The sequence below is a fragment of the Orcinus orca genome, chromosome 2 (assembly GCF_937001465.1).
Source record: "Orcinus orca chromosome 2, mOrcOrc1.1, whole genome shotgun sequence".
Classification (NCBI taxonomy): Eukaryota; Metazoa; Chordata; class Mammalia; order Artiodactyla; family Delphinidae; genus Orcinus; species Orcinus orca.
In genome coordinates, this window is record NC_064560.1 from 95,890,094 (window position 1) to 95,909,033 (window position 18,940).

Here is an 18,940-nt window from a genome sequence, read left to right on the forward strand (position 1 = left end):
CTCCTTTGCAACCTGGAAGATAGTCGGGGAATAATTGGCTGTCTGCAAAGGGCCCCGTCAGGGCCTCCAGGAGCTGACTTCCCACCCCCCATCCCCTCCCAGTTGCCAACTCTGTCTGAACTGTAGACAAAGCAGCCAGTTGTAACTGAAATGAGAGGGTATAGAATATCTGAGGTTGTTTCCAATTAGTTTTTCAAGCAGTCCTACAGAGGTGGTTGGGTTTTAAAGTGCTACTTTGTACATTAGGTAATCATCACTTTCAGTCTCTCTGAGCAGAATGTCCACAGCATCTTCTCTTGGGTCCCCTGGGCAGGAAATTCAGAAGTCCCCATTTTGGGGTAATCCAGAACCATTATCCTTCCCTGTCAACGTTGCTGATAAAAGTTGTACATCATTAGATCTTGGGGTAACTGATTGTGGCAGCAGACTCTTACGGTGTTTACTTTAAAAAAAAGTTATAAAGTCATGAGAATGTCAGAGTAAATTGTTCCTAGTGAAATGCCTTCCCTGTACCAGCTCCATCCCCAGTAACGCTTTTCCACATAGAGGTTTGTGCAAAAGCTTGTCAAGGCAGTAAATGACCTCAGTTTGTTTCAATGGGAGGAAGGTTGGTTCAGCTGAATTCATAAGCAATCAGAGGGAAATCAGGGAGGCCCACTGGAAAACTGCCCTGATGAGCAGGTGTAAACCATCATGATCTAAACCCATTAGTATTAATGCAGAAAACATATCCCAGACTCCCCTTTCCCTCAGTAGTTCATGAAACTCAGATACACATAAGTGGAAGACTTCAGCATTACTGCAAACCCTGGGCACACTTCTGTAAACTGTAGATAAAGAACCCCTCCACCAGAAGCTCAGAAAACTGGAGTAGGATGGAGTTTTGGAAATGAGAACAATGCCCTCGGGCTCCGGGCCAACTCCAAGCCTCACCTCTTGCTGTTCCTACCTTCTAGGACACTATCCTTCCCCTCTTCCCACTTGGCCAGCACCTAGTCATTCTCAAGGACCAGCTCAAGTCCTGAGAATTAATCTTGGGATCAGTCTTGGAAGGACCTGAAGTGTCACCTAGTTCTATAATCTACTCCCTTCTATAATTTAGAGCAAGAGTCTGAACATCATTGGTGACTGGAGACTCACTGCCTCCTGAGATAACCCGTTCTAGCTCCAGATAGCTTTATTTTACTAATATATACTATTTATTGTGTATTAACTTATGCCTGACAACTGTCACATAATGTAATTCTTGTAACAACCTTATGAGGGCTGTATCTTCGTTATCTTACCCCATTGTGCAGACTTGAAGATCACGTCAGAGGGAGGCCAATGACCTGGTCACAGGCCGAGGAAGCGGCAGAGCCAGGGTGTCTAACTCCAAAGACAGTGCCCTTTGCCACTGCACTGCACCCTCAAGGACCTCCTAACATACGGAATTTCTCACCGTGCCATGGTTTCACTCAAGGCAGAGTTGTAGGGTTGTACACAGTTGTCAAATTTCCTCCAAGAATTCTCAGTACTTAGGTCTGTTCTATACAATGTAGCAGGTAATGACCTAGACTTACAAGTTTCCATTGGTCACCATTGTGGGAATTTAGTTTCACTCTCCAGTGAAAGTGTAAGTTCCTGGAAAGTGGGACCATAGCTTACACTTATTTTGTATGTTTAATCTTTGTGTATCTAATTTTCAAGACTTTTTGTTTCTTTTTGAGAATGCAGCCTGGACAGCACGGAGCACGTGCCAAGTGCTGACTGCACCTTTGATGGACTGAGTGGCAGTGAAGAGAGTATCAGACCATGAGTCTGGCATCCCAGATTCTGGTTCCAGCTCTGCCACCAGCAGAGTCCTTCCCCCTCTCTGGCCCCAGTTTCCCCACGTGAACCAGATCATATGTTGAGGTGTGCCCCAACCTCTCTTTGATGCTGGCCAGCTAAGTGCTGGAGCTTTCCCAGGCCAAAGGACCGGTGGGCAAGTCCAGGGAGACTGAGCCCATCACTCAGACTGAATCATGCCCTCAGGCACCTACCCAGGAAGCGAAGATGGTCCCCCAGAGCACACAGCTGGATGGGGAGCTGGGAAGAACTCATGAGGTGTGAGCTAACTTCTGTAGGCACCCTGATCTATTTGTCCCTTACACTCTCTCGGGTGGAAACAAGGAGAACTCTTGCATGATTCAGAGTCTTTCAGTCTCTAACCTTTTCAGAACTTTCTCAATATTTAGCAAAATGGTTTCACACAGCATTAATGAGAATCTCCAGAAATTTCCCTGTGAAATCCCTCATCGGCTGACTCACCAAGGAAGTTAGGAAGCTGGACTGGGTTCAGCCTTCACCACTGTGTTGGGGAATTTTTCATTCATTTGTTCATGTATTTCACAAACTCTGTGTGTGTGTGTGTGTGTGTGTGTGTGTGTGTGTGTGTGTGTGTGTGTGTGGTGGGGCGCATCATGTCCTAGGCACTGTGCTGAGTGGTGTCTTGGTCATCTACAACGATGAATAAGACTGGACACAGTTCCTGTTCACAAGGGGCTTATAGTCTCACTGGTGATGAAAATATTAAGCAAAGAATCACACAACACTACGATTAAAATTTGTGGTAAGTGCCATAAAGAAAAAAATACACAGGGTGCTAATAGGGAGCCCTACCTTAGCCTGAGGGTGAGGTGGGATCAGAGAGGGCTTCCTGGAGGAAGAGGCATTTAAGCTTAGACCTGAAACATTCAGGAAAGGGGAAGGGGTGGGGGTTGAGGAAAGATGGCTCCAAGGAGGGATGATATGTGGTCTGATCCACAATATGCTGTGGTGGGTTAGGATCGGACTCGTAATCCCAGCTGTGGCCCTCACCGGCTGTGAAACTTCATGTGAGTCACCTACCCTCTCTGGGCCTCAAGGCTTTTGGTACTCTTTGTTTTTTGTCTGTTTTGTTTTTTCCCACCTGTAAAATGGAGATCTGCTACCTCAAGCAAATGTTGTGATGCTCAGACGAAAGCAATGGCTAAGATATCACCCCCCAAAAATACTTCTATGTGAATAAATATGATATCCTTATCATTGCCCTTGAAATTCACTGCATCTGTGAAAATGAGATTGTCTGCGGGAGAACTTCAATTGACATTTAGAAAAATTATGAGCGGAATGGGTTTTCCTTATTTGAATTCTCCACTTTAAATGCAATATACCCAGATTATGTACAGACACATGAGGGGGATACAGAGGGACTGGGAAACCTGGTCCCAGATGACCTTGAGAGGGAAAAGCCAATAGACGAGTGATGGGAGAAAGGGGCTTATTAAACAAGCCTCACCGACAGTCCCTCTCCCTTCTTTTCCAGATGCGCCTCCAAATGCTTCGCCAAGAATTCTAATGAGAAACAGACTCTCCCTCCTTCACCTGCAGATTTCTAAGCAGAGATATTGCTGCCACTTCTGCTCAGCATCCAAGAGTGGTTTGTCTCCAATTCCCCCTCGTAGGACTCGGGGCTTTGAGAGTTGGAGAAAACAGTTCAGACTTTTCCTTCCTTTATACTTCGGCAAAAAAGCACCCAGTCAAAAAACGAAGGGGAGAAAAGCCAGGGCATTGGGTGGAGTGTTGGGGCCAGCCACCCACCAGAAGCCCTGCTAGTTAAGTAGCCAAACCCGTAAGTTGAAAGGAAGCAGAGGGATACTGGCTTGCACAGAGAAATGTTTACTCTGTCGTGGTAATGGCCATGTTTGCGGTCCCCACTCACCCACCCACCCACAAGCTCCAGTGTGGGTCAGTGAATCTATTGTGGAAAAAAGAAAGCCAAGGCAAGACCTTAGCCAGAAAAATGTAGAAGTGGGTTTTGTCCCCTCAACCTGATGCAGAATTTATAAAAGAGATTTGCCAACTACTACCATCTTGGATTGGGGATTTTTCCTAATTGCATAGGGTTCTAAGACAAGCGTGATCTCTGCTTTTTGCCTTTTTGGCCAGAAATCCAGGCCTGCCTCTCTTCTCCACCACCAGCCCTTGTCTCCCTGGGGCCTGTTTCAATCTGTCTTGTTTGTTTCCTCTGCTTCCCACAGCTTTTGCCTGCCTGCTCGGCCTGCAGAGCCAGGATGGGGGTTCTTTCTGCCAGGCACTCCCTCCAAGAAGCCAGCACAGACCCTCACCCCCTCTTTCTGGGTTTATATATAACTGTAGAAAGATCACACTTTTCTATTTCCCATGTCATGCTGTCTCTTAAAAAAAAATCCTTATTTTTTAAAACTTTCCCTTATTAAGGGCAATCAGGATATTGGTTTGCTAAGAAAGAGTTGAGCTGTAATCAGCCTCAGTGGTGGGAAAAACCAGTTCTTGACTTCCTTTTGGATCTGCCATCCCATCATTCACTCCCACAGCACCCAACTCCTTTCCATGAGAGCACTGTGCTCTTTGAACCGAGTTTCATCCACAGCCAAGTCTGCCAAGACAAACCCTCCATGCGGGACTCCATCCAGGAGGGACTCCCCTCAAAGCCTCTTGTTGGAATAGCGGGCCATGTGTCAAATGAACGCGCAGAGGCTAAACGCTACCTGGGAAGCCATTTCTACGATAAAGGTCCATGCAGAAGAAAAGCCGGAAGCAAAACTGGATGTTTCATGTGCTCGAAAGTATGGCACCCAGACATTATATTCAAAATAAAAATGTTTGCTTAAAAACAAGAAAGGCTGAAAGAAAGGATTCCAAGATGTGCTACAGCTGTGAGGGTAGTTGAGTGGGATGAGAATGAGCTTTGGGCCAGGCCACCTGCCTCCAGGTGGGAGCTCTGAGCAAATCACAGGAGCCTCAGTGTTCTTGTCTGAAAATAGGGGTAGTGCTCCTCCTCTCTGGGGGTTCTTGTGAGGATTAAATGAAGTGATGATACGAGAGTTCTAGCAACACATTTCCTCGGCCTCAAGTTGACTACTATTCTGCAATTTCTAAACGTTCCGTTATGTACATTTTATCCTTATTATGGGAAAAAGTAAACTTATAATAACAACAACAATGTGACCCAAGTTATAGGGACATTTCAAACCAGGTAATGTTACCCAGAATTGGATATCATACCTAGTGTGGGAAAACTTCTACAGGCATCCTAAAGCTTTAGTAATAACTGGTCTAAAAATGCAATTACTTTACCGTGCCAATAACCCAACCACAGGCTCGATCTGTCACGGTAGAGAGAAGGTTTCATTTCTTTGTAAGTATGGCTACTCCAGGGAGCACATTTCAGGGATACTATTGCCTTCCACAGAGATGCAAGGAACTTGGCTTTCTGCTTTGAAAGATGCCCCGCTTTGAAAGATGCCCCAGCAGGCCCAGTGCCTCTGAGAAGTGAGCGCTCCCCTTCCCTGCCCTCCCATAGCCTCTGAAATGGCAACATTCTTCTCATCAAACTTTTTCATTAGCATCCTTTTGCAACCCGTTAAGTCCTTAACAGCAGCTTTGAGGAGTCCCACCTGTTTCCCATCAAGATTTCAACTGTAAGCCAGCACAAACATGTGTGATAAGTTGATGCTAAAATACCATGACACACTCCTTGGATTTACTAGCATTTAATAAATGAAGGAGAAAGCTTTGCTTTTTATAGCCCTGAGCCTCCCAGGCCCAAAGCAGACATAGCAGTTGCTTCCTGCTAAGCATTCATTACCCATTGCTTCCAGATCCAAGAACCAGGCCCCTCTGGTCCCTGTGCTATAAGGGTAGGAGTACCCACCTCTTTAGGAATAGCAGGCCCAGTGTTCTCAGTCCCGAATGTAGCTCACATCAACCGGGTGGTTGTGTAAGAAGTACCCAGGGTCAGGCCCCAGCCCTAGAGATTCCGATTTAATTGCTCTTTGGAGGACAGACTCAGGTAGTCATAATTTTTAACAGCTCCTCAAAGGCCTATCATGTGTAGACAGATTGGGGTCTGCTGAAAACAATTTGGACCATAAGCAGTATAGTATAGTGGGAAGAACATGGACTTTGGAGATAGAAAGTATCTTTCTGTGGAAAGATTACACTTTTCTATTTCCCATGTCATGCTGTCTCTTAAAAAAAAATCCTTATTTTTTAAAACTTTCCCTTATTAAGGGCAATCAGGATATTGGTTAAGCAGCTGGGTGGAGTGAAATAGATGTTACTAGAAGCCAGAAGCCCTGAGTGGCCGGGTGAGCGCACCTCCATGCCACAATCAGCCTCAGAATCCCATACCTGCCGGGGAAAGCCCTCCAGGAGTGACGGTGTTGTTGGTTGGAGGGTCTGCTGAGCTGTTCCGTGACACTCACAGATAAGGTCTTTTCTGACAACTCAAGTGTTCACAAAAGCACCAGGTTTGGATTCACCACCTGAAAAGAATAAACTGTGTTATGTTAGGCAAGTTTCTTACACTCTTTGAGCCTGTTTCTTCATTTCAAAACTGGGGTTAATAATATCTATCTCATAAGGCTGATCTAAAGATGTAAGGATCAGATGAAATAATATATGTAAACCGCAGAGTACGGGATCGTAGACACGGCAGTTGATCGCGTTAAGTACTGTTATTAATGAGCGAATGTCAACAGCTCTTTCCTTAGAATCAAGGTTCCTTAGGAGAATGTAGTAACTCCACCATCTTGTGGAGATAACAAAGCCTCTCTTCAAAGCAAAGGGCCTGTCATCTAAAGCTGGATACAACATTGTGCTAGAGATTCTAGTCAACATAACAGAGCGAGAAGAAGAAATAAAACACATAGATTGCAAAAGAAAATATAAAACTGTCTCAGTTTGCAGATGGCATGAGTGTCTAGGTAGAAAATCCAAGGACTCTTAAAGAATGCTATTAGAACTAAGTTTAGCAAGATTGGAGAACACCAGGTCGATGTACAAAAACCAATTATATTTCTATATGCTAGCAATGAGCAACTGAAATTTTAAGTTTAAAAAGCAGTACCAGGCTTCCCTGGTGGCGCAGTGGTTAAGAATCCACCTGCCAATGCAGGGGACACGGGTTCGAGCCCTGGTCCGGGAAGATCCCACATGCCACAGAGCAACGAAGTCTGTGTGGCACAACTACTGAGCCCACGTGCCACAACTACTGAAGCCTGCGCGCCTAGAGCCTGTGCTCTGCAACAAGAGAAGCCACCGCAATGAGATGCTCATGCACCGCAACGAAGACCCAATGCAGCCAAAAATAAATAAGTAAAAATAGAATTAAGAAAAAAAAGGGCTTCCCTGGTGGCACAGTGGTTGAGAGTCCGCCTGCCGATGCAGGGGACATGGGTTCATGCCCCGGTCCGGGAAGATCCCACATGCCGCGGAGCAGCTGGGCCTGTGAGCCATGGCCGCTGAGCCTGCACGTCCGGAGCCTGTGCTCCGCAATGGGAGAGGCCACAACAGTGAGAGGCCCGCGTACCGCAAAAGATAAAAAAATATAGCAGTACCATTTACAGCAACAAAGCAACAAAAACCATGAACTTAGGTTTAAATTTTACAGAATATGTGCAGGACCTGTATGCTGAAATCTAAAAATCACTAACAAAAGAAATTAAAGAAAATCGAAACAAATTAAGCAGACTGAAGGACTAAATACTGTTAAGATATCAATTTTCCCCAAATTGATTGAGTCAATATAATCCCAATCAAAATCTCAGCAGACTTTTTGTAGAAATCAACAAACTGATGCTACGAGTTGTATGGAAAAACAAAGGACATAGAATAGTCAAAACAACTCTGAAAAACAAATGAAGTTTGAGGATTCATATTATCTTATTTCAATACTTACTATGGAACTAGAGTAATCAAGACCAAGTGGTATTGGTGAATGGGATGAAGAAGGGAGCCCAGAAATAGACTCACACATATATGGTCAATTGATTTTTGACAAAGGTACAAAAACAATTTAATGGAGAAAGAACAGGTTTTTCAACAAACTGTGTTGATTGACCCTTGATCCATATTCCATACTTTGTACAAAAACTAACTCAAAATGCACCATAGACATAAATGTAAAACCTAAAACTATAAAACTCCTAGAAGAAAACATAGGAGAAGAATCTTTGTGATATTGGGTTAGACAAAAATTTATTAGATACGACACCAAAGCACAATCCATGAAAGAAAACGGATAAATCAGACTTCACCACAATAAAAAAACCTTCTGCTCTGCAAAAAACACTGCTAAGAAAATGAAAAGACAAGCCACGGTCTAGGAGAACATTATTGCAAAACACATCTAAAGGGCTTATTATGTTCAGAATATATAACGAACTCTCAAAATTCAATAAGAAAACAAACAACCCAATTTTTAAAAATGGGCAAAATATTTGAACAGGCAGCTTACCAAAGAATATATATAGATGGCAAATGAGCGCATGTAAATATGCTCAGCGTTATTAGTTATTAGGGAAATTCAAATAAAAACCACTATACACCTATTAGAATAGCTAAAATTTTCAAAATTGACAATATCATGCCCTGGTAAGGATGGAGAGCAGCTACAGTTCTCATATATTACTGGTGGAAATGCAAAATGGTACAGCCACTTTGGGAAACAATCTGTTAGCTTATAAAGTTAAATAAGCACTTACCATTTGACCCAGCAATCCTACTTCTAGCTATTTATCCAAGAGAAATCGAAACTTATTTTCACATAGAAACCCATACACAAATATTTATAGTGGTTTTATTCAAAATCACCAAATGTGGAACAACCCAAGTGTCCATCAACTGGCCAATGAATAAACAAACTGTAGTACATCCATGCAATGAAATACTACTCAGCATTAAGAAAGGAAAAACCAACTACAGATACACACTATAACACGGATGAATCTCAGATGCATTTTACTAAGTGAAAGAAGCTAGGCACAAAATTCAACCATTTGTAGGATTCTATTTATGTGGCAATTCTGTAAAAGGGAGACTTAGGGACAAAGACTAGATCAGTGGTTGCCAGGGGCTAGAAGTAGGAAGAACGGATGACTACATATAGTGACATAAGGGAAGTTTGAGGGGTAATGTAATTGTTCTATGTCTTGATTGTGGTGGTGGTTATATGAATGTATGTGTTTTTCAAAACTCATACAACAAAAAGCGTGAATTTCACCTTATATAAAGTATTTTTAAAATGTTGTGGCATCCTTGAACTAAAGAAATATGGAATCTCATTGATAGGTGGATTGGCTTGACCCAAAGGTAGGAGCGGTGGGTGAGAGCGATTCCTCCCCAAGGTCAACCACAAAGTTAAGTGAACTGCGTTGAGTAAATTAGACCAGTGGTTTCAAACCCAGGTCATTGAAGCCCTGGGGATTTATCTAAAAGAGGTAGTGACTGAGACCATGGAGCTATTTCCACATTTCAAAAAAAGGCCTAAGAAAAATCATGTTTTACCTCAGTAAAATCTCACGTTCTTTTGCTTTTGGCTGGAGTTCTCTTTTTCTGCTGGTCATACTTAATTCACAGAGAATTAAAAAATCCAACCTGTAGCTTGGTGGATAAACGTCTGTCAAAGGATGAAGCCCATGCCCGCCTGCCAGTGCAGGGGACACGGGTTCCATCCCTGGTCCGGGAGGATCCCACATGCCGCGGAGCAACTAAGCCCACAAGTCACAAGTACTGAGCCCACACGCCACAACTCCTGAAGCCTGAGTGCCTAGAGCCCGTGCTCCACAACAAGAGAAGCCACCGCAACGAGAAGCACGTGCAATGAAGAGTAGCCCCCACTCGCCACCACTAGAGAAAGCTTGCGTGCAGCAACAAAGACCCAACACAGCCAAAAAAAAATACATTAATTAATTAAAAGAAAAAAGATGAGGCCCATGGGGGGAAAATTGTTAAATGGGTTTTTGGTGGTGAAAAGTGTGAATGGCCAGATAAAGCTATATATTTGAGGAAGGTGAAGGAACACACTCCTTTGGGAAGATCTGAAAAAAAACCAAACAAGCTTTTACTTGCCCAGGACAAATTAGGGTCATGCTGTCAAATGGTGGGGAATAGCCCCTCCCACCTCCACCTCAGATCTCTTCAGACCTGTAGGACCTCCACACCAGACCAGTGTGTAAATTGTAGGCTGGCAAAAACCCAAATCCTGAGTCCTGACACCATGTGTCAGCCCCCGTCCTGAGCTCCTCCCCACTCTGGACTAGGACACCTCAAATGAAAAGAAGTGCATTTCCAGGGTCTAGCCTGAGCCACTTTGTTGACAACAGCTCATCAGTTTTACGACTGTTCATCATAACAAGAAAAGTTAGGGTTTTGCACCAAGCAACACTAGAAAAAGTGACACGGAGCCCAGGCTGAGGTGGGAAAATGCAGGAGATTATAACAGCAACCTTAGGCCCACCTGTACGGGGGCCAGTTAACATGCCCTCCCCTGATCAGTTTGCACACAGCTCAAGGGAGCTTAACGGGATTAGGAATAAATAACCTTGTTGTTATTTTTAACATGGCTCAACTCTCTAGAAAATCCCTCCATTGTCCCTGCCAGTAACCTCTTCATAAATGGAGGCATCACCCTTAGAGACATAACAGGCAAAACTGGGCAACGATTTGTCTGAGATCTTACCCAGTAATACCTAAAAAAGAGACTCATCATCTTTGACATTTGTGCCCTTAACGGCATGATAGGAAGTTTATGGGCTTTGAAGCCAGGTAGAGCTGGATTTCAAACCGGATTCTGCCACTTGTGAGTCGTGGTCAAGTTATCTTGCCTCTTCGAATCTCAGCTTTCTTTAGATTGAGGATAATACTACCTACCTCACAAAATTATCTACGTCACATAATGAATGGAGAGTCCTTGACATGGAATTTATTGCCTAGGAGATGCTCAGTAAAGGTTGGCTACACAAATACACACACACACATGTTTATATACTTGTACCTGTATCCACATATGGGCATATTTAAATTTTAATTAATAAATAATTAGAAGAAACATAAGATGCACGCTCTTTCACTTTTGCACGTTTCTGAGAGCGGCTTGTGTCTTTTAATTGATGTAAACCAAAATGCGCTAGCAGCAAATAGAAGAGTGAGTCGTGACGTGGTTGTCATTACGAGGCTGTGCAAACTCAGCCAAGTCTCCCAGTAGATCATGGAAGTGAGAGCTGTGAGAAGCTGCTGGGGCTTATTCGTGCCTCGTGGAAGATTATCACCAGACAAGACGCATCCATTCGTCAAAAGTGTCTGGCTGACTTTCAGATTTCCAGTGATATGTAATTCAATTACAGAGAAAATGAAACCATGCATTTAACCAAATAGGAAATGCATGCAAAACCTGACATATTAACTGTCTTTACTAAGAACACTCAGGAGGTCAAGTTCACGGGTGCAGGCTCCGTAACTCTGTATTTCTTTGGCAGTATTTGCCTCAAATAGGAAGAATCTTTAGACCCCAAATGCAGAGAAAACTTAGACTGGAAATGGCTACATTAAAGTAGAAAATGGCATGCAATTGTATAGATAAATAAATGCACACCATTATTCATTTTAAAAAGTTTTAAACAAATTTTAAATTATAATTTGATGTGATATTTCTCTTTTTTTTTTGAGAATCTACATTAACTTGTTGATGCACATCCAACCTCAATAATTAGGAAAACACAAATAAAAGTTATAACGAGATGCCATTTTATAACAATTTTGGGGACAAAATATGTAAAAATCTGGCAATACCAAGTGCTGGAGAGAAAGCGGATTCACAAGATCTTGTATACATTCTTGCAATTTAGTATAACTACTCTGGAAAACAGTTGGTATCTTCTCATGAAGTTAAACACATATACCCTATGGCCCAGCAATCCCATTTCTAGTCCTTGGTCCTCTTGTTCATGTGGACCAAGAATCACATACGAGGAGGTGGCTAGGTCAGCTCGAGCCTCAGTCACACAGATGCTTTTTCTCACGACATCTACTCTACCTCGCTATGCAGCAGAGGTGCTTTATGTGTACTTCCTATTCTGTCACACAGGACATTAGAGACATGCACTTAAGGGTTGAGGTTTAATAAAATTAATATTTTTTACTGTTTCATCAAGATATCACCTTAACTGAAACTGCCAATTCTTTTTGCTGAGAAAATGTATGACAATGAGGAATACAAAGGAGCAACTAGTACAGGGGGGTGTTACTGCCTTGTTTCGTGTTCACTCACCTGGACTTTAACCCACCATTGCTTGTGCACCATCAGTGCAAATGTTAACAGAGAGCAAAAGGCAAATAATGTCTTAGAATTGTTATGTAAATAGTTTGACCTTGCAGATTTCCTGAAAGGATCTCAGGAACTCACAGGGGCGGGCCATACTGTGAGACGCTGCTGCATGGCATTCCAATATATGAATATCCTCCAACTTAATTAATGTATAATATTCTAATGTTGGTGGACATTTGCATAGTTTCCAGTATGAGGCTATTACAAGTAGTGTATAGCAAGCTTTTTAAATAAATTTTTCTCCCTGCTACATAAAATATGTACTTAACCCAATATCTGACATACAGTGGACATTTAATAAATTATGATCATTAAAATTCCCTTACAGAGGGCTTCCCTGGTGGCGCAGTGGTTAAGAATCCACCTGCCAATGCAGGGAACACGGGTTCGAGCCCTGGTCCGGGAAGATCCCACATGTCGCGGAGCAACTAAGCCCATGCGCCACAACTACTGAGCCTGTGTTCTAGAGCCCATGAGTCACAACTACTGAGCCAATGTGCCACAACTACTGAGCCTGCGTGCCTAGAGCCCATGCTCTGCAACAAGAGAAGCCACTGCCATGAGAAGCTCGTGCACCACAACGAAGAGTAGCCCCCGCTCGCCGCAACTAGAGAAAGCCCATGCGCAGCAATGAAGACCCAACGCAGCCAAAAATAAAATAAAACAATAAATAAATAAATAAATAAAAAATTCCCTTACAGAGATGTCCTCATTATGTTCTGTTTAGGACTCCCCTACCCTATCCCACATAGTACATAGTGGGATCTCCACGCCTAAAGGACGTTTTCTCAAAAAGCCATAAAGATAAACAAATTATCCCATTGGAAAAGGCAGAAACTAGGAAATTAACCTCTTCCCTCCCCTCACCCTGGTCTCCCAGGGTATTCCTAAACTTTTCCATAGTGTAGGGGCAGGGATAAAAGACTGGAAGAACTGCTGCCCACCTCCCACAGGAAGAAGCTCTCCAGCCAAGAAAAGGACACTCAGAGGACAGCTGATGTCTGTCCCTGAGGGCCCCGGGCCTCCCTCGCCCAGACACCAGGAACCAGAAGGTCCTGCTCTCGTCCTGCTGGCAGCCAGAATGCGGAGATGGGATCCAAGTCTCTACTATTTGGGACTTAGACCCTTGGAGGAAAGATGTCAAGATGCAGCGACAGTGAGAAATTACTCTTGGCAACAGTAGGTATTTCTGAGATATGCCCTTGACCTGTTGGCTGCCGCCCTGCCCCGGTTGGTTCCCATCTACTTAAGCCCGGTTTCTCCAGATTTCCTGCTGATTCTGTGAACATCTCAGTGGTCTCCCTTCAGACTTCTTCTTTGCCTAAGTTGGCCCCTGAGTTTCTGTCACCTGCCCCCAGTGACCCTGACTCACCCCACACCTTCATAGGCAGCCAATTCTAAGAATCCTCTCTCAGGAGCAGGTAGGGGCCAGGCTGCCCCAGGGAGCCTTCATAGGGGTCATCGCACGTTGGGGTCAGCTCGTTCACTGCTCACGTTCGGCCCTCCCTCCAGGCCTCACCTGGGCATGCCATCAGCCTCCTAATCGGGCAGCTCCCCACAGCAGACCAAGGCGCTATTGTGCCCTCAGAGCCTCTTTTGCTCCCACGGGCATTAGTCATGACCACCTCTACTCTCCCAGCACCTTGTCTTCACCTCCAACGCAGGACAGATCACATTCTCTTGCAGTTGTTTGTTTATCCACCTGCCGTCCCACCTGCTTCTGTGCCCCACAGGGCTGTGGGCTGTCAGTGTCATACGTGGTGACCCAGGAAGCAGTTTACACCGTAGCTGATGACCCAGCACCAAAATGACCCAGACGGAAGGGCCAAATGTGCTCTTCTCACACTCCCATGAGGAAGCCAGGGCTGAGGAACACAGTTCTGAGACGGCAGTTTAATAGGAGGAGGTGGGCTTTCAGAGAACAGATTTTAGTGCTTTGCTTGGGAGAGGGCCTTTCTTAGATTCTCAGAGACATTTCCTAGAGTGGAGCTGCGAGCTGCTGGCCTCCACCTGGAGGGCTGGAATCCTCACCAGCTCCACGTCCACCTGGAGGGAGTTGCTCCAGGAGCCCCTCAGTGGAAACTCCCGGGACCCAGGAAGCAGCTGGGTGGAGTGAAATCAATGTTACTAGAAGCCAGAAGCCCTGAGTGGCCGGGTGAGCGCACCTCCATGCCACAATCAGACCCAGAATACCGTAGCTGCCAGGGAAAGCCCTCCAGGAGTGACGGTGTTGTTGGTTGGAGGGTCTGCTGAGCTGTTCCATGACACTCACTTATAAGGTCTTTGCTGAAAACTCAGACTCAACATGGAGGCCAGTGTCCTCAGCCAGGCTGCAGGCGAGCATCGTTCACCTGCACGTGATCCCTCTGAATGAAGGGTCAGAGGTGGCAGTGGCTGTATCACACCTGGGCCCCTGCTCCTGAGGCTTCTGTGGCCCCCGGGGGGCTGCCTGGCCTGTTGCTGCAGCTTGCTCTGGGCCTCGTTTGCCCGGCCACAGCTGAAGGGAAGTTCAGTGCAAAGGTTCAGGATGGTCCTGGGCTGTCCTCCCATGGCTGCAGATTTAGAGGGACCCCTAGAGGTCATCCTGGCCTGCACCTGGCAGGGCCACCCCGAAGTTCTCCCATCTCCGGTCCAGGCAAAAAGCTGTTTCCCAGAGGTGGCTTTATCTGGGAAAGCATTCCCTGTGGGTCCCCTGAGTGAGGTTAGCCTTCTTCCTCGTTGTTGACCTGACCTCGGGGATGGTAGACAGGGGCTATCACGTCATGGCTGAAAGATCAGATGGGGTCCCTTCCCATGGGGCACATTATTAAATAACCCGCTAAGTGGCCCTGATCACAACACAAGGGGTTTTCAAAGGCTAGACTTGCCTGGGAACGCTCCTGAAATTCCCGATGGCAGGCTCCTTGCTCCCAGAAATCAGGAGGCAGAGGGTAACCGGGCAGAGGAGAATCGGCTAAATGGGGGGCCTCCCTAGGAGAGAGAATTAAGGTCAAACAAGTTCCTTGACCGATTGAAACTTGTATGTTTCTAACGTCAAAGAATGACTCTGCGAGGACTCATGGCTGATGGGCCAGCAGAGGTCAGCTATCCGCACCCCCCGCTGCGGGCTCTGCTGCCCTGTGCCTCTGCTGCTCCCCACCTGACTCCAAACCCCCGCACGGCAGAGAGAGTCCTGGGCTGAGATGGAGAGACCCAGGGCTCAGTGCTGCTCGGCCTGCACTCCTCAGGCTCTCCCATTCACCTCGCCAACCCACAGCTTCCTCACCTCTCAAGGAGGGCAACCGGAAATCTGAAACCTCCCGAGGGTTCTGCGAAGCTCCCGAGAGTCAGGGCAGGTGCAGTGAAGCGTGAGGTGTAAAGAGCTGCACAACGTCAGCTGCTGTTAGTGTTATTTTTGATTGCTGAGCGCCGCCATCCCTGCGGCCATCTCTGCGTGCCTGGGAGGTGGCATGCAGAGAACACCTGGCTGGCAGGAGCGTGGGCCACGGGGGACCTGCCGTGGCCTGTGATTCGGGACAGGGTGCCCAGGAGCCAGGTGTGTGAATAGGGAGCGTGGGTGTGCCTGAGGCTGTGGACACACACGCCCACACAGAAGTGTAGGTAGCTATGGGCACACCCCCTTTCAAGACCTGATCTTCCTCTAGCCCACTTTGGAGCTACAGTGTCGGGGGGAGACGGTGTGGGGGGTTGCCGTGGAGCTGCCTTGAGCATCTGCTGTGGTAATGCCAGCGGGCACGTGCTCTGCACCGTTGCTGCCTTGCTGGGTAAAACCGAGCTCCTGTGCCTTTAAAATCGTTTGACATCTTTGAGATTGAAAACAGAGCTCCCCAGAGGAAGGCCAGCGGTAGCTCTGGAATGCTGTTCTAATAGACAACTCTCACTCTGGGTGGATTTCAACCAATACTCCCACTGTCAGGCTTTGGAATGAAATCACCTATTATTGTCCTGGAAAAGGCCCCAGATTGCCTGGGCTGATCCTTCCCCCATGTGGGTTCGTGAGAATCAAGCTCTTTTCCTCTCAGGCTGCACAGACCCATCTTCCACCCCCAGCTGACCGAGCCACCCTGAGATTCCCATCTGGATCCAGGGCTAAGAGCTCAGGGCTGGGGAGGGAGTCCCAGGGTGGGTCGTCTGAAGGCTCCTCTAGGCCAGCCCCTCCAGGCTGTGCCTTGCACAAGACTCACATGGAGCCTGGACGGACAGCCAAGCCTCCCCACACCCCCACCCCAGCTCCAGCACCTCCTCCCCCGAACCCCACTGTCCGAGGTGTGTGCACATTCTGCACGTTCAGGCAATACAGTTAAACTTGGACGCACCAGCTCTTCCTCACGGCCAGTCAGCTCCCTGATGGGAAGGTCCCTTCGTCCCACCGTGGGGTCCCTCATTATGGCCTGAAGCCTCTCCAGCTATGCCCCTCCTGGGCCTGGCCCTGCCAGTGGTCAAGTCTTCTCTTCACATGCAGACCCTGGAGGCAGAGAGAGCAGGGTTGAATCCTGGCTGCTGTTTAGTAGCTATGTCACTCAGGGCAGGTTACTAGACCTTTCTCATCCTCACTTTCCTCATCTGCAAAATGGGAATAGGAAATACAGACATTTCAAGGTGTTAGGAGAATTAAATGAGCTAGGCTAAATATTTAACAGTCTAGCTCAGGAGTTCTCAAAGTGTGGGCAGGGGTCTCAGAGAGTCCCCAAGACCCTCTCGGGGCTGTGAAGTCAAAACTATTTTCCTGAAAATATTAAGATGTTACCTAACCTGGGTCTCCCTGGTGGTGCAGTGATTGAGAGTCCGCCTGCCGATGCAGGGGACACGGGTTCGTGCCCCGGTCCGGGAGGATCCCACATGCCATGGAGCGGCTGGGCCCGTGAGCCTGCGTGTCCGGAGCCTGTGCTCTGCAACGGGAGAGGCCACAGCAGTGAGAGGCCTGCGTACCGCAAACAAACAAACAAACAAACAAAAGATGTTACTTACCCTTTTCACTCTCATTTCCTCCTGAGGGTACTGTAGGGTTTTCCAAAGACTACCTGCTCTGTCAGCTAATGGAATGTGTGCTGGGTATTCTTGTTTTACATTTTTCTCAGTTTTAATTTATACATGTCAATAGATATAAACAAAAGCTCTCTGAGGTCATCAATAAGTTTTAAAAGTGTAAAGGAGTCCAGAGGCCAAGAACTGCAAATCCAGCACAACAATGGGTGCAGAGAGTTTCTGTTTCTTGTCTCTGGGCTGTCCTCACCCACGTCCCCCATTCCTCGGTTCACTGGGTTCCATCCTTTGCACCATCAGGGATGCATTTCATTGTTATTGTTCCAGCCCCAATTTGTATCTTCACATATTGGAAGATTCTAACTATTCAGTCTGATGTGTTGGTCATCGTTCCTTTTCTCATGTTGCTTAAAGCTGTTTATTCAAATACCCATCTGGCTGGCAGCATGACCTCATTGTGTTGATTTCATCCTGGTCAAAAACAAATAGTTTGGACCATTCATGAAAACTGAGCAGTGTCACTGAAGGTGAAAGTCAGACTAAGACCTGTGGGCTTCCCCTGGCTGGACAGTTATAGGGATACCTGGGAGTGTGGCCATGGCCTTGATATTCAGCCAAGATCTGCTTTACTTTGTCTTCAGCCTTTGGAAGATCAAATAGTCAAGTGCTTACTTCAGGATTCTTTGTCATCACTGAACTTGAGTGTGATCAATGACCTTGTGACTGTGTATGTTATTGTATCAGTTGCGGTTTTGGTCAAAATAACAGAAGCCACTCTAGGTATTTTGAGTAGGAAGAAGTTAATGCAGGGAATTAGAGACATTGACAACCTTGGGACAGCAGGGAGAGGAGAGGTCAGAAATCTGGAAGTTCAGAGATCTTAGGGAAGTGGCCAGACCACCTTGTGATCTCAGCGTCCTGGAGCACCCAAGTGGGCGATTCTCAAGGAGATGCCCCCAAACCATGTGCAAAACCCTGCAGACGGAGCTGCTGCGGCTGCTTATACACGTTTCTGCATTGCCTCTGCGACATCAGCTTCTCCTTTTCTTCTGCATCCCCCCAGATGCCAAACCTGGACAGAATCTGCTAGCCAGGGAGTCTGGGAATTCTTGTTTCCAGGCTTCTTGTCCCTGTGGTTTGGGCGACTGCTCGGAAGGTCAGGGAACCAGCAAACACTATCACTCATGATGGTATATTAGCTAATTGGTGAAACAATGTTGGTAGTAAGGACAAGGTGTGTCATTCAAATAGATGTGGTTTTTTTAATTAGTTAATTTTTGGCTGCATTGGGTCTTCGTTGCAGTGCATGGGCTTCCTACTGTGGTGGCTTCTCTTGTTGCAGAGCACGGGCTCTAGGCGCACGGGCTTCAGTAGTTGTGGCTCGTAGGCTTTAGAGCACAGGCTCAGTAGTTGTGGTGCACAGGCTTAGTTGCTCCGTGGCATGTGGGATCTTCCCAGACCAGGGCTTGAACCTGTGTCCACTGCATTAGCAGGCGGATTTTTAACCACTGTGCCACGAGGGAAATCCCATATGTATTGTTAATATTTGAGTATTTCCTCTCAAATTCTGATAAGCATTCCAGATGTATACTTGATTTTTTTAGGTAAAAAAATCTTTCAAAAAATATTGTTTGGAAATTCTTCACATCTTCTGAGATTAACTAAAAGCAGAATGTCAGCTTTGCCACCCACCTCAAAATTCCAGGAGGTGCGGACTTCCTTGGTGGCGCAGTGGTTGAGAGTCTGCCTGCCGATGCAGGGGACACGGGTTCGTGCCCCGGTCTGGGAAGATCCCACACGCCACAG

The 18,940-nt window shown here is 46.3% G+C and overlaps 1 long non-coding RNA gene across 1 annotated transcript; it reads right to left on the reverse strand.

The window, feature by feature from the left end:
* Nucleotides 1–5,835: 5,835 nt before the first annotated feature.
* LOC125963550 (uncharacterized) lies at nt 5,836–16,624 on the reverse strand. Its single transcript, XR_007475656.1, has 2 exons — nt 16,468–16,624; nt 5,836–6,311 (listed from the first exon to the last, which is right to left on the reverse strand). It is a non-coding gene; the product is annotated as an uncharacterized LOC125963550 (long non-coding RNA).
* Nucleotides 16,625–18,940: the final 2,316 nt, after the last annotated feature.